General features: G+C 60.8%; 1 pseudogene; it reads left to right on the top strand.

The window, feature by feature from the left end:
* The window catches only part of LOC129133524 (Fc receptor-like protein 2), a 46,191-nt pseudogene extending 25,173 nt beyond the window's left edge, over positions 1-21,018 (top strand).
* Positions 21,019-27,542: the final 6,524 nt, after the last annotated feature.

Genomic DNA, 27,542 nt, shown 5'->3' with positions numbered 1-27,542 from the left:
CATTCCTGGCCGGGCGCCTGTCCCAGGGGTGGCACATCCTGGGGACCCCTGTCAATGCAAGGGTGGGGCCCAGCCTTGGCCCAGCCCCACTGCACAGGGATGGCCATTGCCCAGCCCTGCTCTGCCCAGCCCCAGGTGGCAGCCAGCACCTGAGGGTCCCCCCTGCCCCCTTGGCTTTGATTCTGGCAGCTTTAGAGCTGCTGCAGAGGTGAGAATTCTGTGGGTGGAAAAAGGCCCTGCCTGTGGTTTGCTCAGCCCTGCAAGAAGCACAGAACCCAATGGGAGCCGAAGCAGTGGCTCTGGGAGGGCCTTTGATGGTTTTCAGAGCAGGGCTGGCTGGAAACTAAGAGGCAAGCAGTCTGGAAATGCACCAACTGATCATTAGGTCCCTTGCAACAAGGATCTGAGAGAGCCCCAGAAACCCTGCAAAGACAACAGTCTGCTCAAAAACCTGACCTGGACCCACGTCCTTCCTGTCTCAAACCTGCAGCCCTTTGGAATGGCCCTGGAAGAATAATTGGGTTCTGATTCGGCTCCAAGACAACAGGGAAATGTGCGGGAATAACGAGCAGGGGCTCTAACCCACAGCCATGGTGGGGCTGTGGGGAGTGACCCTCTCTGGATTCCAGGTGTCCCCAAAGCTGCTCCCTGCCCTCCTCACCTGAGTGAAAGGTTGAAGATTTGCAGGAATTGTGGTGTAAAACCACCAGAGGTGCTGCTGTGGACACGACACCTGCTTGGGGTCAGGCGCTGCCTTCCTTCCATTCGGGATCATGGAGAGCGGTCGCGGGTGTTGTGCAGGGCGTGTGCCTGGCCCCGGGACACTGCTACGCTGCCAGTGGGCACTGGGATCCAACCTGCTGCCTTGGCGGCTTCTGCCCGCTGCCGGTGGTGGTGCCGGGACCGATTGGTGGCCGTGAGTTTGCAAAAGGAGCGATTTGCCCTCCTGCCTCCCGCCCGAGGCCGCCATGGCCCCTGAGGGGATGGAGCTGGAGCGGGGCGCCCCCTGCTGGCCGGGAGTGCTCCCTGCAGCGCCCCCTGCTGGCCGCGGTGATAACTGCCACAAAAACCAACAGCGCTGAGCGGGAGGGGAAGTTCTGGGTTTGTGTTGTTGCTTCTCTTCTGCTTTATAAATTTCCTACTACAGAGCTATTATTCCCTTTCCAACACTTTTGCCTGCAAGCCCCATCATTTTTGAAATTAAAGAAAATATTACACACGGGTCTTCTTTCCATTCCAGGAAGGTTCCCACTTTCCTTGGCAGATATTTCTCATTTAAACTAGATGCCAACTCCTCGGTTGGGGACAGACACCCCAAAAGGAGACAGGATCAAGGACACGGTCACCTTATGCTCTGACTTTTAAGCCAGTTGGGCCACCAAGGGCCATGTCCCCAGCTGGCACTTCTGGTCACCCGGCCACTCAGGAGCTGGCTTTGCCAGAGCATCAAACTGTCCCCAGTGTGCCACGGCTGACAGACTGATGGACAGATGGGGCCCTGTCTCACCAAAAGCAAGGCTTGACCCACCCCTGCTACACACAGCTGTTCCAAAATATCTCCAGACATCAAACTTTTCCTGTCTCTGACACCCACCCTGTGCCATGGCCTGATCCTGACTGCCCTGGAAAAGGGGGAGGCTCCGGAACCCCCACAGGGCCTTTGTGACATCCTCGTGTGGAGAACAGGGCAGAGGAGGTGTTTGGGACATTGGAGAAGAGCATCCAGAGCCTCCTAAAGGCTGTGTTGGCCATCCGAGCAAGGAAGGTTGAGGCCCTGCCAGGTTCGTCTGGTGGAGGAAACGTGCTGGGGACAGTGTCTGGGGTTTGTTCCTTATTGGGGGCTTTCCCTGGAAATCGTTCCTTGTCTGACTATTTGGACTCTGAACCTTGTTGCTGTTGCTCTTGGTTTTGTTCTCTCATTGGTGATTCAGGAAATTGTTCTTCTCTCAGCTCTTTTGGATCTTTGTGCCTCCACTGGGAGGGTGAGGGGCATCAGCCCCTGGTTTTTAGTGCAGCCCAGAACTGGAGAATCCCATTGCCAAAGCCCGACAAAGCTGAACAAACACCATCTCTGCCAGTTTAACCAAAAAGCTGCATTTCGGACCAAATAAGAAGGAAATGGCTCCTGTGCCCCCTGGCACTGGGAGGAGCCTGGGGGGCCATGGGTGTACTGGATGCACTGGGATAGGGAAAGGAGTGCACTGGGGGCCCTGTGCTGCCCCCCCAACTCGTGATCATCACCCCAGGCAGGATGGGCCACAATGGGAGCCATGGGATGGGGACTCCCAGTGTCCCCCAGTGTCACAACACGTTCCCATGGATGTCACTGGTGTCCTGCAGTCGCCCGTGTGGTCCTGGCAGCTCTGCCTGGGTCACCTGGGGGTCCTTGGGGGGGACAGTAAGGGACACCTGGCTGGGGGTGACACCCATGGGTGACATGTCCGTGTCCCCACCCATCCCCCATACTCACCCCCTGCCCCCTCTGTGTCCAGCCCCTCCCCCTCCTCCAGGGGATAAGGGGCTTCTGGGGGGGCCCTGTGGGGATAAGGGGGGGTCTGAGGGATGTCTGGGGAGGGGGTCAAGGAGAGCCATGGCTGGAGCTCCCCACTCACCTGTCCTGGGATTTCCTGAGAGCTGCAAGAAAAAGAGGACGGGGTGATCATGGGGTGCCCTGGGGCCTTTAATGCCCACTGGACCCCTGAGCCCCCACCAGACACTGATTTCTATTGGACTCCCAGGCCCCTGCACCCCAAACCACCCCTGAGGTGCCCCAGAACACCTGAGCCACCCAGGTACTCCAACCCCCTCCCCAGGACCCCTGAACTGCCTCGGGACCCTGATTCTTCACACAGCCCCTGAGCACCCCTCAAGCCCCCAAAAACCCCAAGAATGGAATGCAGGGAAGCCTCCAAACAGCTCCAGGATCCCTGGAGAGCTCTCAACATCGCTGCACAACTCTCCAACACCTCCCTAAAAGCCCCCAGGAGATCCCAGAGTCACCCCAATATTCCTCAAGGCCCTTCCTGGGACAGCCCAGGACCCTCCAAAATGTCCCCAAACCTGTGAGCACCCCAAGCAAATGTCACTGGGGGCTCAGCTTCCTCCAGGTCAGGAGCTTTGGGTGATGCCTCAAGTGCCCCCCCAGTGTGTGGGGCTTCCCCCCAGTTCCTGTAGGACCTCGTGACCCCCCATTGTCACCCACCCTGGTGGTGCCACCAGTGACAGCCCCCGATGACAGCCAGGAGCAGGAGCAGGAACAGGAGGGTCCTGCCGACATTCACAGCCACTGCTGGGGACAGAGGGGACACATTGGGGTCACCTGGAACCCTGGAGGTCCTGAACACCCCGGTGACCCCGTGTGACCCCACCTGTGACCCAGGGTGTGCCAGGTGTCACCTCCAGGGCCAGCTCTGGGCTGAGTGCCTGGAACACGCGGTGCCCGTCCTGTCCCAGCTGGTTGGTGGCCACGCACTGGTAGGTGCCTTAATGTCCCAAATCGATGTCACCGAGCTCCAGGAGGGGACCCTGGGCCACCTCCTACCCATTGTGCAGCCAGGTGAAGGTGACAGGGACTGAGCCCACCTGCACTGAGCAGTGCAGGGTCATGTTGTCACCTGCATGGACCTGGTGTGACAGGGGACCGGGGGTGATGGTGGCATTGGCCACAGACACTGTGGGGACACAGACGGGGCTGGCACCGGGCGAGGTGGGATGGGGGTGCTATGGGGGGGTCACTCCCAGCCCGAGGGTCCTGCTCACCCAGGACGGTGACATTCAGGGGGTCACTCTCGGCCACGCTGTCCCCGTCGCTGACCCAGCACCGGTACTGGCCGCTGTCATTGTCCCCAGTGTGACACAGCTCCAGGCAGCAGCCAGTGCCCAGCGGTGCCCCCGAGCGCTCTCAGTGCCAGGAGAAGGACAGCGGACCTTCTGCTGCACAACTCAGCCCCAGGCTGTCCCCAAGTGCCACCTGTCCCCCGGGGTCTGTGTGATAGGGACACCCCCGGAGCAGAACCACTATGGGGGGGACACAGGAGGCTTTGGGGAGCCAGGGGGGGTGGGGGACACAGGAGGGGAAAGAAGGGGATTGGAGGGGAGCAGAGAGGATCCCAGTGAGCAGAAGGGGACCCTGGGAGGCACGTTGGAACCTGGGGACAATGGCGAGACCCCATAGAAAGGGGGAGAGACCCAGGCAGGGATGGGGAACCAGACGAGAGACTGAGGAGCCTCAGGGAATGATTTGGGGTTTAGAGATGGGCGGGAGGACCCAGGGAAGGCACAGAGACCAGAGGGTAAAACAGGGACCTTGGAAGGGGTGGGGAATCCAGGGAGGGCTGGGGAGGACAAAGAGAGGGATGAGGGATCTGCAGGGGGAACTGGGCAGTACTGGGGGAAACCAAGAGGGACTTGGGAAATTTGGGGTGACCCAGAGAGGAGTAAAGGGAGGGATGAAGGATTCAGGCAGTGCTGGGGAAACCCTCAAAGGATGTTGGGCTTCCCTGTCCCCATCCTTGCACTCACTGTGCACTGTCACTGTCACCCAGTTCGACATGCTCCACAGTGACACCACCTGGCCCGCGCAGTGGTAGAGGCCACTGTGGTGCAGCTGCAGGGGGGACAGGGACAACTCAGTCCTATCATGGAGCCCCTCCAGTTTCCTTCCCTCGTGGTAGAAGGACACCAAGGTGACCGTGCTGTTCCAAGAGCCCCGGCAGCACAGTGTCACCATGTCCCCCTCCAACAGCAGCAACGCAGGCACCTGCAGCACCAGCCAGTCCGGGGGACAGAGGGGTCCAGTCACACCCGATGGCACCAGGACTCCCCATTCGGTGACACCCAGCACAGCAGGGGTCCTCATTTCCCACATGGTTTTCCCCACTCTGGGATGCTCTGGGATGTCCCCAGAGCAGGGCACAGGCTCAGGTCACACAGGAGGTGACCCATGGAGTAGAGCCCACCCGGAGCCCTCGAGGTCCCTGCAGGTGCCAGGCTGGGGACACCCAAACACCCCTCACTATTTAAGACTGTTACGGGGGGGCTGAGCCCGGTGCCAGGTCTGCCACACTCACAGGTGCCACTCTCAGTGACACTGAAGTTGTCGTGTTGCTCCTGTCCCCAGCGCTGCCCATCCTTGTACCAGGTGGTGGCACCGGCGGTCCCCGAGCCCTGGCAGGTCAGTGTCACCCGGTCCCACAGCACCGCCGGCCTCCAGGGGGGCTCCACCAGGAGCTGGGTGGTCTGGGCGCCTGTGGGTGACAGGGGACACCAGCCTGCCAGGGCCAGCATGGGGCTGGGGACAGTGGGGTGGGACCATGGCATCCCCCAAGGACTCACCAGCGAGGCCGAGGGTCTGGGCTGGAAGGGAGAAGGGACAGGGCTGGGTGGGGGTGGCACTGTGGGGACAGCAGCACGAGGGCATGGGGTTTAGGGGCTGTTCCCAAACAGACTCAGTGGGTGCACTGGTGTGGCACAGAGGTCTCGAGGACAGGGACACAGCAGCCAACCCTTGCTCAGGCATGGGGACCCTGTCCTAGCACAGGTCATCCCTGCCAGCCCCACGGACACATCCCCACGGCCCTGTGCCCATGGTCCCATTCCAGTGGCACCTGTCCCCATGGCTCAAACACATGGTGCTTCTCCCCTTGTCCCTGTCCCTTCAGCCCTGTGTCCCCTTCCCCACAGCTGCCCCAGCCCCAAGGTTCCTTCTGCCACATCCTTGTCCCCACATCTTCATCCCCCTGTCCCTGTCCCCACATTCCTGTCTCTTGTTTCTGTCCTCAAAGCTACCCCACAGCTCTGGTCACACTGCCTCCATACCCTGCTGGCATTGGGGACATCAGGGGACCCCGCAGCCCCCCTGTGCCCCCTCCCCATCCCTGGGGTGTCAGGCCCGTGCCCGGGGCACTCACCCCACAGGAGCAGCGCCACCTTCCCGGCCATCCCGGTGTCCCCAGCCATGTGCACTGGCTGTCACTCGCTGCCAGGTGTGGTTGTCCCCTGGCTGGTGGCTTTTTGGCCAAAGGGGAAGGAAGCGAGGTCAGGTCTCATCCCCATGTATAGGTGGCACCTGGTGGGGGCAGGGTGGCCACAAGCTGGGCACAGGCTGTGAGCAGGGTGGGGACAGGATGGGGACAAGGCTGCGTGGGACACAGTGGGACATGGGGCTCCCAGGAGTGTGGGGTCCTCAGGGGGTTTGGGGATGTTTGGATGGGTGTCCAGGGGAATGGGGGGTCTCAGGGATGGGGTCCCTGGGAATGGGGGTGCTGAGGAGGGGGAGTCACTGGGAATGGGGGTCCCAGGGCTGAGGGGACTCAGGGATGGGAGTGCAAGAGGAATGTGGGCTCCAGGGATTTGGGGTCATGGGATGGGGATGCTGGGGGAAAGGGGGATCCCGTGGGAATGGGGGTTCCAGAGAGAATCAAGGTGCCAGGGGAAGGAGGATTTCAGGGGATGGAAAGAACAGGAGAGGTTTCCTTGGGAATGGGGGGTCTTGGGCCATGGAGATCCTGGGGAATGTGAGTACCAGGATACAGGTTCCAGAGAGGGGGAGACATAAGAAATGGGGTACAATGATTTGATTTCCAGGAGAATGGAGGTCCCTGGGATGGGCAATTGCTGGATGGGCCCATAGGTCTCAGCTCCTTCCCTGGGATCGTCAGATTTTGGGTCACCCAGAGCCCAGCACAGCCCCCACAAGGTGCCGGCGCCCTGGGGGTCACCCAAAACAGATTCCGAGAGGCTCTGGGTCTGTGGAGCTGCTGCAGAGGTGAGAATTCTGTTAGTAGAAAAAGGCCTGGCTGTGGTTTGCTCAGCCCTGCAAGAAGCACAAAGCCCAAAGGGAGCCCAAGCGAAGGCCTTTGATGGTTTTCAGAGCAGGGCTGGCTGGAAAGTGCCCCTGCAGGGGCGGGCACCTGTGAGGGTACAAGTCCGGAAATGCAGCAATTGTTCATTTGTTCCTCTTTGTAAGGGACAGAGAGAACCACAAAACTACTGCACAACCCACAACATTCTGCTCAACAACTTGACCCGGACCATCCTTCTTGAACAAAACCTGCAGCCTTCTGGAACCTCCTGGAAAGAATGGGTTTGGGTTTGGAATGTGTCCACCAGATAAGAGGGAAAGCTGTGGGAATACCGAGCAGGGGCTCTGCCCGCGGCCATGGTGGGGCCGTGGGGAGTGACCCTGTCTGGATTCCAGGTGTCCCCAAAGCTGCTCCTTCCCTGCCCTCCTCACCTGAGTGAAAGGCTGAGGGTTTGCAGGAATTGTGGTGTTAAGCCACCAGAGGTGCTGCTGTGGACACAACACGTGCCTGGGGTCAGGCACTGCCTTCCTTCCATTCGGGATCATGGAGAGCAGTCGCGGGTGTTGCACAGGGCGTGTGCCTGGCCCCGGGACACTGCTACACTGCCACTGGGCACTGGGATCCAACCTGCTGCCTTGGCGGCTTCTGCCCGCTGCCGGTGGTGGTGCGGGACCGATTGGTGGCCGTGAGTTTGCAAAAGGAGCGATTTGCCCTCCTGCCTCCCGCCCGAGGCCGCCATGGCCCCTGAGGGGATGGAGCTGGAGCGGGGCGCCCCCTGCTGGCCGGGAGTGCTCCGTGCAGCGCCCCCTGCTGGCCGCGGTTATAACTGCCACAAAAACCAACAGCGCTGAGCGGGAGGGAAAGTTCTGGGTTTCTGTTGTTGGTTCTTTTCTGGTTTATAAATTTCCCAGTAAAGAGCTGGTATTCCTTTTCCCACACTTTTGCCTGGAAGCCCTATCAGTTTTAAAATTCAAAAAAGTTTTAGACAGGGGTCTTCTTTCCATTCCAGGAGCGCTCCCATTTACCTTGGCAGATATTTCTCATTTAAACAAGTTGCCAACTCCTGGGTTCCAGCCTGGATGGGAAAGACAACCCAAGAGGAGACACGGTCAGGGACTTGGCTGCCTCATGCTCTGCCTTTTAAGCCAGTTGGGCCACCAAGGTCCCTCTCCATAGCTGGCACTTCTGGTCACCCGGCCCACTCAGGAGCTGGTTTTGGCAGAGCATCACACTGTCCCCAGTGTGCCATGGCTGACAGACTGATGGACAGACGGGGCCCTGTCTCACCAAAAGCAAGGCCTGGCCCACCCCTGCCACACACAGGTCTTTCAAAATGTCTCCAGACATCAAACTTTTCCTGTCTCTGACATCCCGCCCTGTTCCATGGCCTGATCCCGACTGCACTGGAAAAGGGGGAGACTCTGGAACCCCCACAGGGCCTTTCTGACATCCTTGTGGGGGGAACAGGGCAGAGGATGGTTTGGGACAGGGTACAAGAGAATCCAGAGCCTCCTAAAGGCTGCTTTGGCCATCAGAGCAAGCAAGGTCCAGGGCCCTGCAAGATTCCTCTGGTGGAGGAAACCTGCTGGGGGAAATGTCTGGGGTTTGTTCCCTTTTGGGGGCTTTCCCTGGAAATTGTTCCTTGTGTGACAACTTGGACACTGAACCTTGTTGCTGTTTCTGTTGGTTTTATTCTCTCTCATTGCTGTTTCAGGAAATTGTTCATCTTTTACCTCTTTTGGGATCTTTGTCCCCCCCATGGGGAGGGATTAGGGCAGTTTTTAGTGGCAACACAGACACGAGTGGGTGCCCATGGGTGGGGACCCCCAGTGCCCCCAGTTCCCCCCAGTGTCACAGCACATTCCCGTAGATGTCACCGGGTTCCCGTGGTCGACCCTGGGGTCGCTGCAGCTCCGCGTTGGTCACCTGAGGATCCTGGAGGGCGGTGGCACGGGGGGACGCTGCGAGAGACACGGGCTGTGGGATCTGGGTGGGGTGACACTGGTGGGTGACGTGTCCCTCTGTGTGTGTCCCCCCCGTACTCACCCCCTGCCCTCTTGGTGACCACGACGTGGGTGTACAGCACCTCCCCCTGCTCTGGGGGGGTCGGGGGATCCAGGGGGGCCCTGAGGGAATAAAGGGGATGTGGGGGAGAGAATGGTGAGCTTTGAGGTGGGGGTAAAAGGGGAGTCATGTCGGGAGCCCTTCACCAACCTTTCCTGGTGCTTCCTGGCAGCTGTAGAGGGAAGAGGGGAAGGGTGACTCCAGGGGTTCCCCGGGGCCCTGAACCCTCCCAGGATTCCTGACCCCCCACGGGACCCTCAATTTACAACAGAACCCTCAAGCATCCCTGAAGCCTCCCAGAATTCAGGAACCTCCCCAGTGTCCCCAGCCAACTCAGCCTCAAGAACCCAAAGCCCAGCAGGGACAGAGACCTCCTAACTGCCCCAAGGGCCTCTGAGAGAACCCCCAGCATCCCTGCAGGACCCTCCAGCACCTCCCCAAACCCTAAAGGACCCCCAGACAATGCCACAGTTTTGGGGCTGTGGGTGCTGCCCAATCATTGTCCAACACTGGGTGCCTCTACAGCTCCCTGGGACGCCTGTGCCCCCATTGTCACCTACCCACACGGTGCCACCGGTGCCAGACTACAATGACACCCATGAGCAGGAGCAGGAATAAAAGGGCCCAACTGACCCCTGCGGCCACTGCAAGAAACAGAGGGGAACACATCAGGGTCACCCATCACCCCAGGGGTCCTGCACTCCCTGGTGACCCTGTGTGACCCCACCTTTGTTGCAGTGTCCCCGTGGTGTCACCTCCAGGGCCAGCTCAGGGCTGAGTGCCCGGAACACGCGGTGCCCGTCCTCTCCCAGCTGGATGGTGGCCACACACTGGTAGGTGCCCAAATGTCCCACGTTGATGTCTCTGAGCTCCAGGAGTGGACCCTGGGGCACCTCCAGCCTGTTGTGCAGCCAGGAGAAGGTGACAGGGGCTGAGCCCACCTGTACTGAGAAGTTCAGGGTCATGGGGTCACCTGCACACACCTGGTGTGCCAGGGGACCAGGGGTGATGGTGGCATTGGCCACGGGCACTGTGGCGACAAAGACGGGGCTGGCACCTCGTGAAGTGGGATGGGAGTGCTCTGGGTGGGCTCATCCCCAGCCCGAGGGTCCCGCTCATCCTGGACAGTGACATTCATGGGGTCACTCTTGGCCACGCAGTCCCCATCGCTGACCCGGCACCGGTACTGGCCGCTGTCATTGTCCCCAGTGTGACACAGCTCCAGGCAGCAGCCAGTGCCCAGCGGTGCCCCCGAGCCCTCTCAGTGCCAGGAGAAGGACAGGGGACCTGTCCCCGTGGCCACCGTGCAGTTCAGAACCAGCCTGTCCCTGAGTGCCACCTGTCCCCTGGGGGGCTGCACTGACAGGGACACCCCCGAGAGCAGGACCCCTGCGGGAGGGGAGGATAGCAAGGGATAGGGAGGGACCCGGGGGGGTGGTAGGGGAACGGCAGGGAGACCCCAGTGAGGGAGAGGGGGTGCAGAGATTGGTGGGGCTTGGAAAGGAACCCCAAGGGGCACCTGGAGAGGAGGGCGGATGACACCAGGGTGGGTATGGGGACTCAGGGAGGGAATGATGTGACCTGGGGAATGTGTGGTGACCTCAGAGAGGGGTGGGAGGGATTCTGGGAGGGGTGAGGGGACTCAGAGAGGGATGGGGAGACACAAGCCAGGAATGGGGGGACCTGGGGAGGGACCCGGGGCAGGGATGGCAGGACACGGAAAATGTGTAGGGGTAGGATGGGGGCAGCCCTCTAGGGGTGGGGGACCCTGAGAGGGACATGAGAAGGGAGCAGGGGAGCAAGGGAGGAATCTGGGAAAGGTTGGGGCCACAGGGCAGGTGTCTGGAAGGACTGGGCATTCTTGAAGGCCTGGGAGAGGTGAGGAGGCTGTGGGGGCTCCCCATGCCCTTCCCCGTGCCATGATGGAGCCCGCTCAGGCTCTGGGAAGGAGAGGGGAGGGGGATTTGTGAGCCTGAATCCCTGGGGAGGGGCTGTGGGGGTGTCAGGGTGGCAGCTGTGGGGTGCTCACCGTGCCCTGCACCTTCACCGGTGCTGAATTTCACGACCTCCCTGACCTCCAGGATTTCACCAGACCCTGCAGCTGTAGCGACCACTGTGGTGCAGCTGCAGAGGGGACAGGGACAGCTCGGTGCCATCATGGAGCCCCCCCGGACCATTCTCCTCACAGTAGAGGGACACCGAGGTGACCGTGCTGTTCCACCAGCCCTGGCAGCGCAGTGTCACCGTGTCCCCCTCCAGCAGCGCCTGTGCCGGCACCTGCAGCACCAGCGGGCCTGGGGGACAGAGGGGTCCTGTCACACCCGATGGCACCGGGACCCCATCTGGGATACACCCAGTGCACCAGGGGTCCCCAATTCCCACATGGTTTCCCTGACACTAGGATACTCTGGGATGTCCCCATAGCAGGGGACAGGCTCTGGTTACACCAGGAGGTGACCCATGGAGTGGAGCCCACTGAGAGCCCTTGAGGTCCCTGCAGGTGCAAGGCTGGGGACACCCAAACCCCTCTCAATGTCTCAGACACTCACAGGGGGACTGAGACTGATGCCACGTCTGTCACATGTGTAGGTGCCACTCTCGGGGACAGTGAGGTGTTCAGGTCCCTCCTGCCCCCAGTGCTGCCCATCCTTGTACCACGTGGTGGCACCGGGGGTCCCCAAGCCCTGGCAGGTCAGTGTCACCCGGTCCCACAGCACACCCGGCCTCCAGGGGGGCTCCACCAGGAGCTGGGTGGTCTGGGCACCTGTGGGTGACAGGGGACACCAGCCTGCCAGGGCCAGCATGGGGCTGGGGACAGTAGGGTGGGGCCATGGCATCCCCTGAGGACTCACTATTGAGGCCGAGGGTCTGGGCTGGAAGGGAGAAGGGACAGGGCTGGGTGAGGGTCATGGGGACACTGTGGACACCCCATGTTTGCACACATCACCTCCACCAGCCCTACAGCACCTTTCCCCACAGCCATAAATCCATGGCCCTGTGCCCATCATCCCATTCCAATGGCACCTGTTCTCCCGGCCCATCCCCATGCAACATGGCCCTTGTCCCTGTCCCAGCATCCCTGTTCGCCTGTCCCGGTCCCCACAGCTACCCAAGCCCCAAGTTTACTTCTGCCACATACTTGTTCCCACATCTCTACCCCCCTGTTCCTGTCCCCACATCCCAGTTCCCCTGCTCCTGTCCCTAAAGCCACCCCACAACTCTGGTCACACTGGGCTCCATGCCCTGCTCTGGCTCTGCTGGCATTGGGGACCTCAGGGCCCCGCAGCCCCCCTGTGCCCCCTTCCCTCCCTATCCCCGGGTGTCAGGCCCATGCCCGGGGCACTCACCCCACAGGAGCAGCGCCACCTTCCCGGCCATCCCGGTGTCCCAGCCATGTGCGCTGGCTGTCACTCGCTGCTGTGGCCACCGCTCCCCTGGCTGGCGGCCCTTTGGATGAAGGGGAAGGAAGCGAGGTCACATCTGTCCCCATGTGTAGGTGGCCCTTGGTGGGGGCAGGGTGGCCACAAGCTGGGTAGAGGGCTGTGGGCAGGGTGGGGACAGCCTGGGGACATGGTGGGGGATGCTGTTGCCAGGAGTGGGGGGCTCAGGGGATGTGGGGAACCAAGGATGGGTGTCCAGGAGAATGGGAATCCACTGCAATTGGGGTCTCCATGCCTGGGGGGATTCAGGGATGGGGGTGCTGTGGGAACATGGTCCCCAGGGATTTGGGGTCATAGCATGTGGGTGCCAGGGCTGGGGGTGCAGGAGGAAAAAGGGGACCGTTGGGAATAGGGGCTCTGGGGAAGAAGCAGCCCATGGGATGGGATCAAGTCAATGGTGGGGCTGGGCAATGTCAGTCCTGGCATGGGGGTCCCCAGGGAGGAGAGACCAAGGCAATGGGGGTCCCATGGTTGGGTTCCCAGGGGAATGGGGGTGCCAGGGATGGGCAGTGGCTGGGTGCCCACGGGGGTCACAGCTCCTTCATGTGGTACCCTCAGATTTTGGGGTGACTCAGAGCCCAGCACAGTCCCCACCCTGGGGCACCCCATGGCTCTCCTGGGAGGTTCTGTGTCTCTGCCCCACTCACCCCTGGGCTTTTTCCTGTCTCCCTGCATTTCCTGGCTGAAGCATCCAGGCAACAGCTGGGAACCCAGCCCTGTCCATTCCTTCTTCTTTACAGCCCAGACCCTCGGCCTCGCTGGTGAGTCCTCGGGGGATGCCATGGCCCCACCCCGCTGCCCCCAGCCCCACGCTGGCCCTGGCAGGCCTGGTGTCCTCTGTCACCCACAGGTGCCCAGACCACCCAGCTCCTGGTGGAGCCCCCCTGGAGGCCGGCGGTGCTGTGGGACCGGGTGACACTGACCTGCCAGGGCTCGGGGACCACCGGTGCCACCACGTGGTACAAGGACGGGCAGCACTGGGGACAGGAGCAATGCAACAACTTCAGTGTCTCTGAGAGTGGCACCTATGAGTGTGGCAGACCTGGCACCGGGCTCAGCCCCCCCCGTAACAGTCTTAAATGGTGAGGGGGGTTTGGGTGTCCCCAGCCTGGCACCTGCAGGGACCTCGAGGGCTCTGGGTGGGCTCTGCTCCATGGGTCGTCTCCTGTGTGACCTGAGCCTGTGCCCTGCTCTGGGGACATCCCAGAGCATCCCAGAGTGGGGAAAACCATGTGGGAAATGAGGACCCCTGGTGTACTGGGTGTCACCGAATGGGGAGTCCTGGTGCCATTGTGTGTGTTGCAGGACCCCTCTGTCCCCCGGACTGGCTGGTGCTGCAGGTGCCTGCGTGGGCGCTGCTGGAGGGGGACACAGTGACACTGCGCTGCCAGGGCTCTTGGAACAGCACGGTCACCTCGGTGTCCTTCTACCACGAGGGGAGGAAACTGGAGGGGCTCCATGATAGGACCGAGTTGTCCCTGTCCCCTCTGCAGCTGCACCACAGTGGCCTCTACCACTGCGCGGGCCAGGTGGTGTCACTGTGAAGCATGTCAAACTGGGTGATAGTGACAGGGCACAGTGAGTGCAAGGATGGGGACAGGGAAGCCCAACATCCTTTGAGGGTTTCCCCAGCACTGCCTGAATCCTTCATCCCTCCCTTTACTCCTCTCTGGGTCACCCCAAATTTCCCAAGTCCCTCTTGGTTTCCCCCAGTACTGCCCAGTTCCCCCTGCAGATCCCTCATCCCTCTCTTTGTCCTCCCCAGCCCTCCCTGGATTCCCCACCCCTTCCAAGGTCCCTGCTCTACCCTCTGGTCTCTGTGCCTTCCCTGGGTCCTCCCGCCCATCTCTAAACCCCAAATCATTCCCTGAGGCTCCTCAGTCTCTCGTCTGATTCCCCATCCCTGCCTGGGTCTCTCCCCCTTTCTATGGGGTCTCGCCATTGTCCCCAGGCCCATTGTGCCTCCCAGGGTACTCTTGTGCGCACTGGGATCCTCTCTGCTCCCCTCCAATCCCCTTCTTTCCCCTCCATGTCCCCCACCTCCCCTGGGTCCCCAATCCCTCCTGTGCCCCCCCATAGGTGTCCCGCTCTCGGGGGTGTCCCTGTCAGCACAGCCCCCCGGGGGACAGGTGGCACTTGGGGACAGCCTGAGGCTGAGCTGCGCAGGGGCCATGGGGACAGGTCCCCTGTCCTTCTCCTGGCACCGGGAGGGCTCGGGGGCACCGCTGGGGACCGGCCCCTGCCTGGAGCTGAGCCAGGCTGGGGACAATGACAGCGGCCAGTACCGCTGGGTGCCGGGTCAGTGACGGGGACAGCGTGGCCAAGAGTGACCCCATGAATGTCACCGTCCTGGGTGAGCAGGACCCTCGGGCTGGGAGTGACCCCCCCATAGCACCCCCATCCCACCTCGCCCGGTGCCAGCCCCGTCTCTGTCCCCACAGTGCCCGTGGCCAATGCCACCATCACCCCCGGTCCCCTGTTACACCAGGTGCATGCAGGTGACAACATGACCCTGCACTGCTCAGTGCAGGTGGGCTCAGCCCCTGTCACCTTCACCTGGCTGCACAATGGGCAGGAGGTGGCCCAGGGTCCCCTCCTGGAGCTCAGGGACATCAATGTGGGACAGTGGGGCACCTACCAGTGCGTGGCCACCAACCAGCTGGGACAGGACGGGCACCGCGTGTTCCGGGCACTCAGCCCAGAGCTGGGCCTGGAGGTGACACCTGGCACACCCTGGGTCACAGGTGGGGTCACATGGGGTCACTGGGGTGTTCAGGACCTCCAGGGTTCCAGGTGACCCCAATGTGTCCCCTCTGTCCCCAGCAGTGGCTGTGAATGTCGGCAGGACCCTCCTGTTCCTGCTCCTGCTCCTGGCTGTCATCGGGGGCTGTCACTGCTGGCACCGCCGCGGTGGGTGACAATGGGGGGGGCACGAGGTCCTACAGGAACTGGGGGGAAGCCCCACACACTTGGGGGGCACTTGAGGCATCACCCAAAGCTCCTGACCTGGAGGAAGCTGAGCCCCCAGTGACATTTGCTTGGGGTGCTAACAGGATTGGGGACATTTTGGAGGGTCCTGGGCTGTCCCAGGAAGGGCCTTGAGGAATATTGGGGTGACTCTGGGATCTCCTGGGGGCTTTTAGGGAGGTGTTGGAGAGTTGTGCAGCGATGTTGAGAGCTCTCCAGGGATCCTGGAGCTGTTTGGAGGCTTCCCTGCATTCCATTCTTGGGGTTTTTGGGGGCTTGAGGGGTGCTCAGGGGCTGTGTGAAGAATCAGGGTCCCGAGGCAGTTCAGGGGTCCTGGGGAGGGGGTTGGGGTACCTGGGTGGCTCAGGTGTTCTGGGGCTCCTCAGGGGTGGTTTGGGGTGCAGGGGCCTGGGAGTCCAGTAGAAATCAGTGTCTGGTGGGGGCTCAGGGGTCCAGTGGGCATTTAAAGGCCCCAGGTGGGGAAAGGCCCCAGGGCACCCCATGATCACCCCGTCCTCTTTTTCTTGCAGCTCTCAGGAAATCCCAGGACAGGTGAGTGGGGAGCTCCAGCCATGGCTCTCCTTGACCCCCTCCCCAGACATCCCTCAGACCCCCCCTTATCCCCACAGGGCCCCCCCAGAAGCCCCTTATCCCCTGGAGGAGGGGGAGGGGCTGGACACCGAGGGGGCAGGGGGTGAGTATGGGGGATGGGTGGGGACACGGACATGTCACCCATGGGTGTCACCCCCAGCCAGGTGTCCCTTACTGTCCCCCCCAAGGACCCCCAGGTGACCCAGGCAGAGCTGCCAGGACCACACGGGCGACTGCAGGACACCAGTGACATCCATGGGAACGTGTTGTGACACTGGGGGACACTGGGAGTCCCCATCCCATGGCTCCCATTGTGGCCCATCCTGCCTGGGGTGATGATCACGAGTTGGGCAGCACAGGGCCCCCAGTGCACTCCTTTCCCTATCCCAGTGCATCCAGTACACCCATGGCCCCCCAGGCTCCTCCCAGTGCCAGGGGGCACAGGAGCCATTTCCTTCTTATTTGGTCCGAAATGCAGCTTTTTGGTTAAACTGGCAGAGATGGTGTTTGTTCAGCTTTGTCGGGCTTTGGCAATGGGATTCTCCAGTTCTGGGCTGCACTAAAAACCAGGGGCTGATGCCCCTCACCCTCCCAGTGGAGGCACAAAGATCCAAAAGAGCTGAGAGAAGAACAATTTCCTGAATCAGCAGCAAGTGAACAAAACCAAGAGCAACAGCAACAAGGTTCAGAGTCCAAATAGTCAGACAAGGAACGATTTCCAGGGAAAGCCCCCAATAAGGAACAAACCCCAGACACTGTCCCCAGCACGTTTCCTCCACCAGAGGAAGCTGGCAGGGCCCTCGAGCTCCCTACCTCTGATGGCCAACACAGCCTTTAGGAGCTCTGGATTCTCTTCTCCAATGTCCCAAACACCTCCTCTGCCCTGATCCCCCGATCCCCCAGTCGGGATCAGGCCATGGCACAGGACAGGTGTCAGAGACAGGAAGAGTTTGATGTCAGGATACATTTTGGAACAGCTGTGTGTGGCCGGGGTGGGTCAGGCCTTCCTTTTGGTGAGATGGGGCCCCGTCTGTCCATCAGTTTGTCAGCCGTGGCACACTGGGGACAGTGTGATGCTTTGCCAAATCCAGCTCCTGAGTGGCCGCATGATCAGAAGTGCCAGCTATGGAGAGGGCCCTTGGTGGCCCAACTGGCTTAAAGGACAAAGCATGAGGTGGCCATGTCCCTGACCGTGTCTTCTTGTGGAGTGTCTGTCCCATCCACACTGGAACACAGGAGTTGGCAACTCATTTAAATATCTACAAAAGAAAGTGAGAATGTTCCTGGAATGGAAAGAAGACACATGTCTAAAAATCTTTTTAATTTCAAAAATGATGGGGCTTCCAGGCAAAAGTGTTGGAAAAGGAATACCAGCTCTTTACTGGGAAATTTATAAAGCAGAACAGAACCAACAACACAAACGCAGAACTTTCCCTCCCGCTCAGCGCTGTTGGTTTTTGTGGCAGTTATCACCGCGGCCAGCAGGGGGCGCTGCAGGGAGCACTCCCGGCCAGCAGGGGGCGCCCCGCTCCAGCTCCATCCCCTCAGGGGCCATGGCGGCCTCGGGCAGGAGGGAGGAGGGCAAATCGCTCCTTTTGCAAACTCACGACCACCAATCGGTCCCGGCACCACCACCGGCAGCGGGCAGAAGCCACCAAGGCAGCAGGTTGGATCCCAGTGCCCACTGGCAGCGTAGCAGTGTCCCGGGGCCAGGCACACGCCCTGCACAACACCCGCGACTGCTCTCCATGATCCTGAATGGAAGGAAGGCAGCACCTGACCCCAGGCAGGTCTCGGGTCCACAGCAGCACCTCTGGTGGCTTTACACCACAATTCCTGCAAACCCTCAGCCTTTCACTCAGGTGAGGAGGGCAGGGATGGAGCAGCTTTGGGGCCACCTGGAATCCAGACAGGGACACTCCCACTGCCCCACCATGGCCACGGGCAGAGCCCCTGCTCGGTATTCCCACAGCTTTCCCTCTTATCTGGTGGACACATTCCAAACCCAAACCCATTCTTTCCAGGAGGTTCCAGAAAGCTGCAGGTTTTGTTCAAGAAGGATGGTCCGGGTCAGGTTGTTGAGCAGAATGTTGTGGGTTGTGCAGTAGTTTTGTGGTTCTCTCTGTCCCTTACAAAGAGGAACAAATGAAAAATTGCTGCATTTCTGGACTGCTTCCCCCACAGCTGCTCCTGCAGGGGCACTTTCCAGCCAGCCCTGCTCTGAAAACCATCAAAGGCCCTCGCAGAGCCACTGCTTGGGCTCCCTTTGGGCTTTGTGCTTCTTGCAGGGCTGAGCAAACCACAGCCAGGCCTTTTTCTACCAGCATAATTCTCACCTCTGCAGCAGCTCCAAAGACCCAGAGCCTCTCGGAATCTATTTTGGGTGACGCCCAGGGCGCCGGCACCTTGTGGGGACTGTGCTGGGCTCTGGGTGACCCAAAATCTGAGGATCCCAGGGAAGGAGCTGAGACCTATGGGCCCATCCAGCAATTGCCCATCCCTGGGACCTCCATTCTCCTGGAAATCAAATCATTGTACCCCATTTCTTATTTATCCCCCTCTCTGGAACCCGTATCCCAGTACTCACATTCCCAAGAATCTCCATGGCCCAGGACCCCATTCCCAAGGAACCCTCTCCTGTTCATTTCATCCCCTGAAATCTATTCCCTGGAACCTTGATTCTCCCAGGAACCCCCATTCCCACGGGATCCCCCTTTCCCCCAGCATCCCCATCCCATGACCCCAAATCCCTGGAGCCCACATTCCTCTGGCACTCCCATCCCTGAGTCCCCTCAGCCCTGGGGACCCCCATTCCCAGTGACTCCCCCTCCTCAGCACCCCCATTCCCAGGGACCCCATCCCTGAGATCCCCCATTCCCCTGGACACCCATCCCCACATCCCCAAACCCCTGAGCCCCCCACACTCCTAGAAGCCCCATGTCCCACTGTGTCCCACGCAGCCTTGTCCCCATCCTGTCCCCACCCTGCCCACAGCCTGTCCCCAGCTTGTGTGGGGGCATCCTTGTGACATGGGCACCCTCCAGATGCCTGAGATGTGACAGGACCCCTCTGTCCCCCAGACTGGCTGGTGCTGCAGGTGCCAGCATGGGCACTGCAGGAGGGGGACACGGTGACACTGCGCTGCTGGGGCTGGCGGAAGAGAACAGTCACCTAAGTATCCTTCTACCATGAGGAGAAAGAGCTGCAGGTGGTCCCCAATTGGACCGAGCTGTCCCTGTCCCCTCAGCAGCTGAACCACAGTGGCAGCTCTTGCTGCAAAGCCGGGGTGAAACCCTGGGGGTGGAAGGAGTCAGTGCCAGTGACAGTGACAGTGCACGGTGAGCACCCCACTGCTGCCACCCTGACAACTCCACAGCCCCTCCCCAGGGACTCAGGCTCACAAATCCCCCTCCCCTCTGGTGCCAGTGCTGGAGGGTCCCCCCAAGCCCACCCTGGGGTCCCCCCTGACTCTCAGCTGCCTCAGCACCCCAAGCCCCCTGCAGCCCCGAGCCCCCCTCCTGCACAAGTTCTACCGGGACGGGCAGGTGATGGGGGATGCGCAGGGGTTCTCGCAGCTGCTGGTGCCCGCCACGGGGGTTTCCCACTCGGGGAATTACAGCTGCCAGGTGCGCTCCAAGGAGGGGCCGTGTGGAATAGCAGTGCCGAGCTCCAGGTCATGGTGCGCAGTGAGTGTGGGGATGGGCATGGGGAGCCCCCATGGCCTGCTTGTGTCTTCTGGTTGGGTACCTCCATGTCCCCCTGACCCCTTTCTTGGGTCCTTCCATCACTCCCCTTGTCCCCTCGCCCCTCTGTGGTGTGACCCCATAGCCAAAATCCCCCACCACACCCATCCCCCCTGCCCCTATCCCCCCACACTTGCTGCCAGCCCCTCCCTGTGGCCTCAGCCCTGTCTCTGTCCCCACAGTGCCTGTGGCCAATGCCACCATCACTCCCAGTCCCCTGTCATGCCAGGTGTGTGCAGGTGACAATGAGACTCTGCACTGCTCAGTGCAGGTGGGCTCAGCCCCTGTCACCTTCACCTGGCTGCACAACAGGCAGGAGGTGGCCCAGGGTCCACTCCTGGAGCTCAGGGACATCAATGTGGGACATTCAGGCACCTACCAGTGCATGGCCACCAACCAGCTGGGAAAGGACAGGCACTGTGTGTTCCGGGCACTCAGCCCTGAGCTGGCCCTGGAGGTGACACCGCAGGACAAAGGGACACACAGGGACATAGGTGGGTTTACACAGGGTCACTGTAGGGTGCAGGACCCCTGGGGTGATGGGTGACCCTGATGTGTTCCCCTCTGTTTCTTGCAGTGGACGCAGGGGTCGGTGGGGCCCTTTTGTTCCTGCTCCTGCTCATGGGTGTCATTGTGGCCTGGCACTGGTGGCACCATGTCGGTGGGTGACAGTGGGTGGATGGGGGTCCCAGGGAGCTCCTGAGGCCCCCAGAGTTGGGGAGCAATAGGGAAGCACCCCAGCCCCAATATTGTGACCTTGTTTGGGGGTCCTGTGGAATATGGTGAGGTGCTGGAAGGTCCTGCATGGATGTTGGGGTTTCTTTCAGGGGCCCTGGGGGTGATGGATTTTCTGTCCTTGGCAGGCTTTGGGTTCTTGAGGCTGACTTGGTCAGGGGGTCGGGAGAGGTTAATGATTTCTGGGGGGCTTCGGGGATTCTTGGGGGTACCTTGGGAGTTTAGGAATCCTGATAATATTCAGGGCCCTGGGACCCCACAGTCACCCATCCCCTCCTTCCTTTGAAGCTGCCAGGAAGCAGCAGGAAAGATGAGTGGGAGGCTCAAACCAACTGCTCTCCTTTTTCCCCAACTCCCAAAACCTCCCATTCCCTCCCCCACATCCCCTTTGTTCCCTCAGGGCCCCCCCGGATCCCCCAGCCCCCCCAGAGGAGGGGGAGGTGCTGTACACCCACGTCGTGGTCACCAAGAAGGCAGGGGGTGAGTACGGGGGGGACACACGCAGAGGGACACGTTACACACCAGTGTCACCCCACCCAGATCCCACAGCCCATGTCTCTCGCAGCGTCCCCCTGTGCCACCACCCTCCAGGATGCCCAGGTGACCAACGCGGAGCTGCGGGGACCCCAGGGGCGACCGCGGGAACCCGGTGACATCTACGGGAATGTGCTGTGACACTGGGGGGAACTGGGGGCACTGGGGGTCCCCACCCATGGGCACCCACTCGTGTCTGTGCTGCCACTAAAAACTGCCCCTCCTGCACCCCATCGAGGAACAAAGATGCCAAAGGGCTGAGAGAAGAATAATTTGCTGTAACAGCAACAAGAGAATGAAACCAACAGCAACCGCAAAAGGGTTGAGAGTCCAAAGGATCACAGAAGGAACAATTTCCAGGGAAAGCCACAACGAGGAACAAACCCCAGATGTTTCCCTCAGCACGTGTCTCTACCAGAGGAACCTGCAGGGCCCTGGACCTTCCTTGCTCTGGTGGCCAAAGTGGCCTTCAGGAGGCTCTGGATTCTCTTGTTCCCTGTCCCAAACACCTCCTCTGCCCTGTTCCCTACACCAGGATGTCACTAAGGCCTTGTGGGGGTTCTGGAGCCTTCCCCTTTTCCAGGGCAGTCGGGATCAGGCCATGGCACAGGGCGGGTGTCAGAGACAGGAAAAGTTTGATGTCTGGAGACATTTTGGAACACCTCCATGTGGCAGGGGTGGGTCAGGCCTTACTTTTGGTGAGACAGGGCCCCGCCTGTCCATCAGTCTGTCAGCCATGGCACACTGGGGACAGTATGATGCTCTGGCAAAGCCAGCCCCTGAGTGGCTGGGTGACCAGAAGTGCCAGCTGGGGAGAGGGTCCTTGGTGGCCCATCTGGCTTAAAAGGCAGAGCATGAGGTGGCCAAGTCCCTGACTGTGTCTCCTCTTGAGAGTGTCTGTCCCATCCAGGCTGGAACTCAGGATTCAGAAACTCGTTTAAATGAGAAATATCTGCCAAGGTAAATGGGAGCGTTCCTGGAATGGAAAGAAGACCCACATCTAAAACTCTTTTTTCATTTCAAAATTATTTGGCTTTCAGACCAAAAGGTAGGAAAAGGAATAACAGCTGTTTCCTAGGAAATTTATGAAGCAGAACAGAACCAACAACACAAACGCAGAACTTTCCCTCCCGCTCAGCGCTGTTGGTTTTTGTGGCAGTTATAACCACGGCCAGCAGGGGGCGCTGCAGGGAGCACTCCCGGCCAGCAGGGGGCGCCCCGCTCCAGCTCCATCCCCTCAGGGGCCATGGCGGCCTCGGCCGGGAGGGAGGAGGGCAAATCGCTCCTTTTGCAAACTCACGGCCACCAATCGGTCCCGGCACCACCACCGGCAGCGGGCAGAAGCCGCCAAGGCAGCAGGTTGGATCCCAGTGCCCACTGGCAGCATAGCAGTGTCCCGGGGCCAGGCACACGCCCTGCACAACACCCGCGACCGCTCTCAATGATCCCGAATGGAAGGAAGGCAGAACCTGACCCCGGGCAAGTCTCGGGTCTACAGCAGCACCTCTGGTGCCTTTACTCCACAGTTCCTGCAAATCCTCAGCCTTTCACTCAGGTGAGGAGGGCAGGGATGGAGCAGTTTTGGGCACACCTGGAATCCAGGCAAGGGACACTCCCCACAGCCTTTCCATGACCACAGGCAGATCCACTGACTGATATTTCCATACATTTCTCTCTTATCTGGCCACTACAATCCAAATCCAAGCATTCTTTCCATGAGGATCCTGTGGGCTGCAGGTTTGGTTCACGGACAATGGTCAAGCTCCAGTTTTGAGCAGATTATTGTAGGATTTGCAGTTGTTCTGGGCCTCTGTCAGTCGCTTCCCAAGAGGAAGAAATGATCAATTGCTGGACTGGTTCCCTCTCAGCTGCCCCTGCAGGGGAGGTTTCTAGTCAGCCCTGCTCTGAAAACCATCAAAGGCCCTGGGAGAGCCACTGCTTGTACTTTCTTTGGGGTTTGTGCTTCTTGCTGGGCTGTGCAAACCACAGGCAGGGCCTTTTCCCCCCACAGAATTCTCACCTCTGCAGCAGCTCTAAAGCTGCCAGAATCAAAGCCAAGGGGGCAGGGGGGACCCTCAGGTGCTGGCTGCCACCTGGGGCTGGGCAGAGCAGGGCTGGGCAGTGGCCATCCCTGTGCAGTGGGGCTGGGTCATGACTGGGCCCCACCCTTGGCTGGCCTCTGGCTTCCAGGAGCAGGAGTTTGGGAGCTCCTTCCTGCCCAGGGGCTCCATTCCCCAGCTGCTCTTGCTGGCTCAGATCCTGCAGGGGACGAGCAAGAATGGACAAGTCTGGACCCCTCCGAATCTGCCATGCTCCAGGACAGGAGCCCCTTGTCCAGCATGTGTCCCCCCTGGGACAGGATCCCCCCAGGACAGGAGCCCCCTGGATGTGCCCCCCCAGGACAGAACCCCCCCTCCGTGTGACAAACGTGTCAAACAGCCTCTTCCTTCTGCCACAGTACAGAGAAAGTGAAAGCGTTGGAGCGGTAAAAGCTGCACTCCCCCATCCCCCACAGCCTCCCCAGCCCTCCCTGCAGACCCCTCACCCCTGCTTCCCCCACCCTGGGCTTCCCCCAAGCTGTTCCCTGCTCAGGTGCCCACCAGGATCATCAAGGCACAAACTGGGGGTTTCTGAAATTGAGGGGTAAAATGGTGAAAATGGAATAAAGAGAGGGAAAAGTCACTGGGGTCTGGAGGCGCACAGACCCAGAGCCCCTTGGGATCTGTCTGTGGTAATCCCCACACCGCCGGCACCTTGTGGGGGCTATGTTGAGCTCTGGATCAGTCCAAAATCGGAGGCATCCAGGGAAGGAGCTACGACCCATGGGCTCACCCAGCCACTGGCACCCCCATTTGTCCGGGAACTGAAACATGGGACCCCCATTTCTTATGTCCCACCCACTCTGCAACCCCCATCCCAATACTGACATTCCCCAGGATCTCCATGGCCCAGGACCCCATTCCCAAGGAAACACCTCCCGTTCATTCCATCCCCTGAAATCCTCCTAGGACCCACCATTCCCCCATCCCATGAACTCAAATCCCTGGAGCCCACGCTCCCCTGGGACTCCCATCCCTGAGTCCCCCCAGCTATGGGGACGCTCATTCCCATGGCAGACCCATTGCCGGACATTCCCCCTCCTCACCACCCCCATTTCCCAGTGACCCCATTCCTGCCTCCCCAAACCCACAGAGCCCCCCACTCCTGGGAACCCCATGTCCTACATTGTCCCACCCACCCGTGTCCCCAGCCTGTCCCCACCCTGCCCCCACCATGGCCACCAACACATGGGGACAGACGTGACCTCGCTTCCTTCCCCTTCATCCCAAGAGCCGCCAGCCAGGGGAGTGGTGGCCACAGCAGCGAGTGACAGCCAGTGCACATGGCTGGGGACACCGGGATGGCCAGGAAGGTGGCGCTGCTCCTGTGGGGTGAGTGCCCCGGGCACGGGCATGACACCCTGGGGATAGGGAGGGGAGGGGGCACAGGGGGCTGCAGGGTACCCTGGGGTCCCCAATGCCAGCAGTGCCAGTCCATGTTACCCACAGTGGACCTTGGTGGCACTGGGGATGTAGGGTGGCTTTGGGGGGAGGAATTTGGGGATGGGGATGTGGGCACAGGAATGTGGGGACTGGCACCTTTGGGCTTAGGCAGCTCTGTGGATAGGGACAAGGGAACTGGGATGCAGGGAGAAGAAATGTGAGGATGTGGCCATGGGGATGGGATCATGGGGATGGGATCATGAGCTGGTGAGGTTGACCTGGGCCAGCATGGGCTGTGTCCGTGGTGTCCTTGTGCCCAGGGTGTCCACAGTGTCCCCATGTTCTTCCTTAGCCCAGGGTGGCCTCAGTGTCCCTGTTCCCAAGGCATCTGTGCCACACAGATGTGGTGCATGGGTGGCTGTGACACAGACATGTACCCCTGCCTTGCCAAAACTTTTGGGGACCATCCAGACACACTTCCCCACAAGAATTGCTGTCCATACCGAGACAGTTTGGGGACAGCCACCACACCCCATGCTCCCGTGCTGCTGTCCCCACGATGCCACCCCCACCCAGCCCTGTCCCTTCTCCCTTCCAGCCCAGACCCTCGGCCTTGCTGGTGAGTCCTTGGGGGATGCCATGGCCCCACCCTGCTGTCCCCAGCCCCACACTGGCCCTGGCAGGCTGGTGTCCCCTGTCACCCACAGGTGCCCAGATTACCCAGCTCCTGGTGGAGCCCCCCTGGAGGCCGGCAGTGCTGTGGGACCAGGTGACACTGACCTGCCAGGGCTTGGGGACCGCCGGTGTCAGCACCTGGTACAAGGACGGGCAGCGCTGGGGGCAGCAGGGACGTGACCGCCTCATTGTCACTGAGAGAGGCACCTACACGTGTGACAGACCCAGCACTGGGCGCAGCCCCCCCTTGACAATCTCAAATGGTGAGGGGGGATCTTTAATGATCAGGGTTACCCCTGAGAGGTTTGCGTGGGCTCCACTCCGTGGGTGGCCTCACACCCCCTGGCTCTCAGCACGAGAGCCTGTCCACAGGACACCTGGACATCCCAGTGCACCCCAGGGCACCCCAGTGCAACCAGATGTCCCTGGTGCCTTGGACACCCACCTTGGACCTGTCTCAACCCCTCAGTGGAATGGAACCCTCCTGTCCCACAGATGAGCTGGTGCTGCAGGTGGCAGCGCAGGCACTGCTGGAGGGGGACACAGTGACCCTGCGCTGCCAGGACTGGTGGAACCACACGGACACCAAGGTGCGAATTTACCGGGACAAGAAGGATCTCAGGGGGCCCATCAATGGGACTGAGCTGTCCCTGTCCCATCTGCAGCTGAACCACAGCAGCAGCTACAGCTGCGGGGGCTTGGTGAGGTCCTTTATGTCATGGTCAGCAGCAGTGACAGTGATAGTGCATGGTCAGGACCCCCATGCCTGGAACTCCAATGTCCTCACATCCCAAAGCCACTTCCCATCAGACTCAGAGTCACAGTCCTCAACTCTCCTCTTCTTCCCTGAGCTCTTCACGGTGCTGGTGTTGGGGGATCCCCCCAAGCCCACCAAGGAGTCCCCTCTGACTCTCAGCTGCCTCAGCACCCCCAGCCCCCTGCGGCCCCGAGCCCCCCTCCTGCACGTGTTCTACCGGGACGGGCAGGTGGTGGGGGGCCCACAGGGGTCCCCGCAGCTGCTGGTGCCCGCCACGGGGGTCTCCCACTCGGGGAATTATGGCTGCCACGTGCGCTCCAAGGAGGGACCGTGTGGAATAGCAGTGCCGAGCTCCAGGTCATGGTGCGCAGTGAGTGTGGGGATGGGCATGGGGAGCCCCCATGGCCTGCTTGTGTCTTCTGGTTGGGTACCTCCATGTCCCCCTGACCCCTTTCTTGGGTCCTTCCATCACTCCCCTTGTCCCCTCGCCCCTCTGTGGTGTGACCCCATAGCCAAAATCCCCCACCACACCCATCCCCCCTGTCCCTATCCCCCCACACCTGCTGCCAGCCCCTCCCTGTGGCCTCAGCCCTGTCTCTGTCCCCATAGTGCCTGTGGCCAATGCCACCATCACTCCCAGTCCCCTGTCACGCCAGGTGTATGCAGGTGGCAACGTGACCCTGCACTGCTCAGTGCAGGTGGGCTCAGCCCCTGTCACCTTCACCTGGCTGCACAATGGGCAGGAGGTGGCCCGAGGTCCCCTCCTGGAGCTCAGGGACATCAATGTGGGACATGTGGGCACCTACCAGTGCGTGGCCACCAACCAGCTGGGACAGGACGGGCACTGCGTGTTCCGGGTTCTTAGCCCAGAGCTCGCCCTGGAGGATACACTGTGGGACAAAGGGACACACAGGGACATAGGTGGGTTTACACGGGGTCACTGTAGGGTGCAGGACCCCTGGGGTGATGGGTGACCCTGATGTGTCCCCCTCTGTTTCTTGCAGTGGCTGCAGGGGTCAGTGGGGCCCTTTTGTTCCTGCTCCTGCTCGTGGGTGTCACTGTGGCCTGGCACCGGTGGCACTGTGTGGGTGGGTGACAATGGGGAGACAGGGGTCCCAGGGAGCTGCAGAGGCCCCCAGAGTTGGGGAGCAATAGGGAGGATCCCACAGCCCCAGAATTGTGACCTTGCCTGGGGGTCTTGTAGAGTATGGTGAGGTGCTGGAAGGTCCTGCAGGGATGTTGGGGATTCTTTCAGGGGCCCTGGGGGTGATGGGTTTTTCTGTCCCTGGCAGGCTTTAGGTCCTTGAGGCTGACTTGGTCAGGGGGTTTAGAGAGGTTCATGAATTCTGGGGGGCTTCAGGGATGCTTGGGGGTACCATGGGATTTCAGGAATCCTGATAAGGTTCAGGGCCCTGGGACCCCACAGTCACCCGTCCCCTCCTTCCTTTGAAGCTGCCAGGAAGCAGCAGGAAAGGTGAGTGGGGGGCTCAAACCAACTGCTCTCCTTTTCCCCCAACCCCCAAGACCTCCCACTCCCTCCTCCACATCTCCTTTATTCCCTCAGGGCCCCCCCGGATCCCCCCGCCCCCCCAGAGGAGGGGGAGGTGCTGTACACCCACGTCGTGGTCACCAAGAGGGCAGGGGGTGAATACAGGGGGGAAACACGCAGAGGGACACGTCACCCACCAGTGTCACCCCACCCAGATCCCACAGCCCGTGTCTCTCGCAGCGTCCCCCCGTGCCACCACCCT

This window comes from Agelaius phoeniceus, chromosome 31, assembly GCF_051311805.1.
Source record: "Agelaius phoeniceus isolate bAgePho1 chromosome 31, bAgePho1.hap1, whole genome shotgun sequence".
NCBI lineage: Eukaryota > Metazoa > Chordata > Aves > Passeriformes > Icteridae > Agelaius > Agelaius phoeniceus.
The sequence above is the reverse complement of the archived record's forward strand: the minus strand, read 5'-3'. Positions and strand labels throughout refer to the sequence as shown.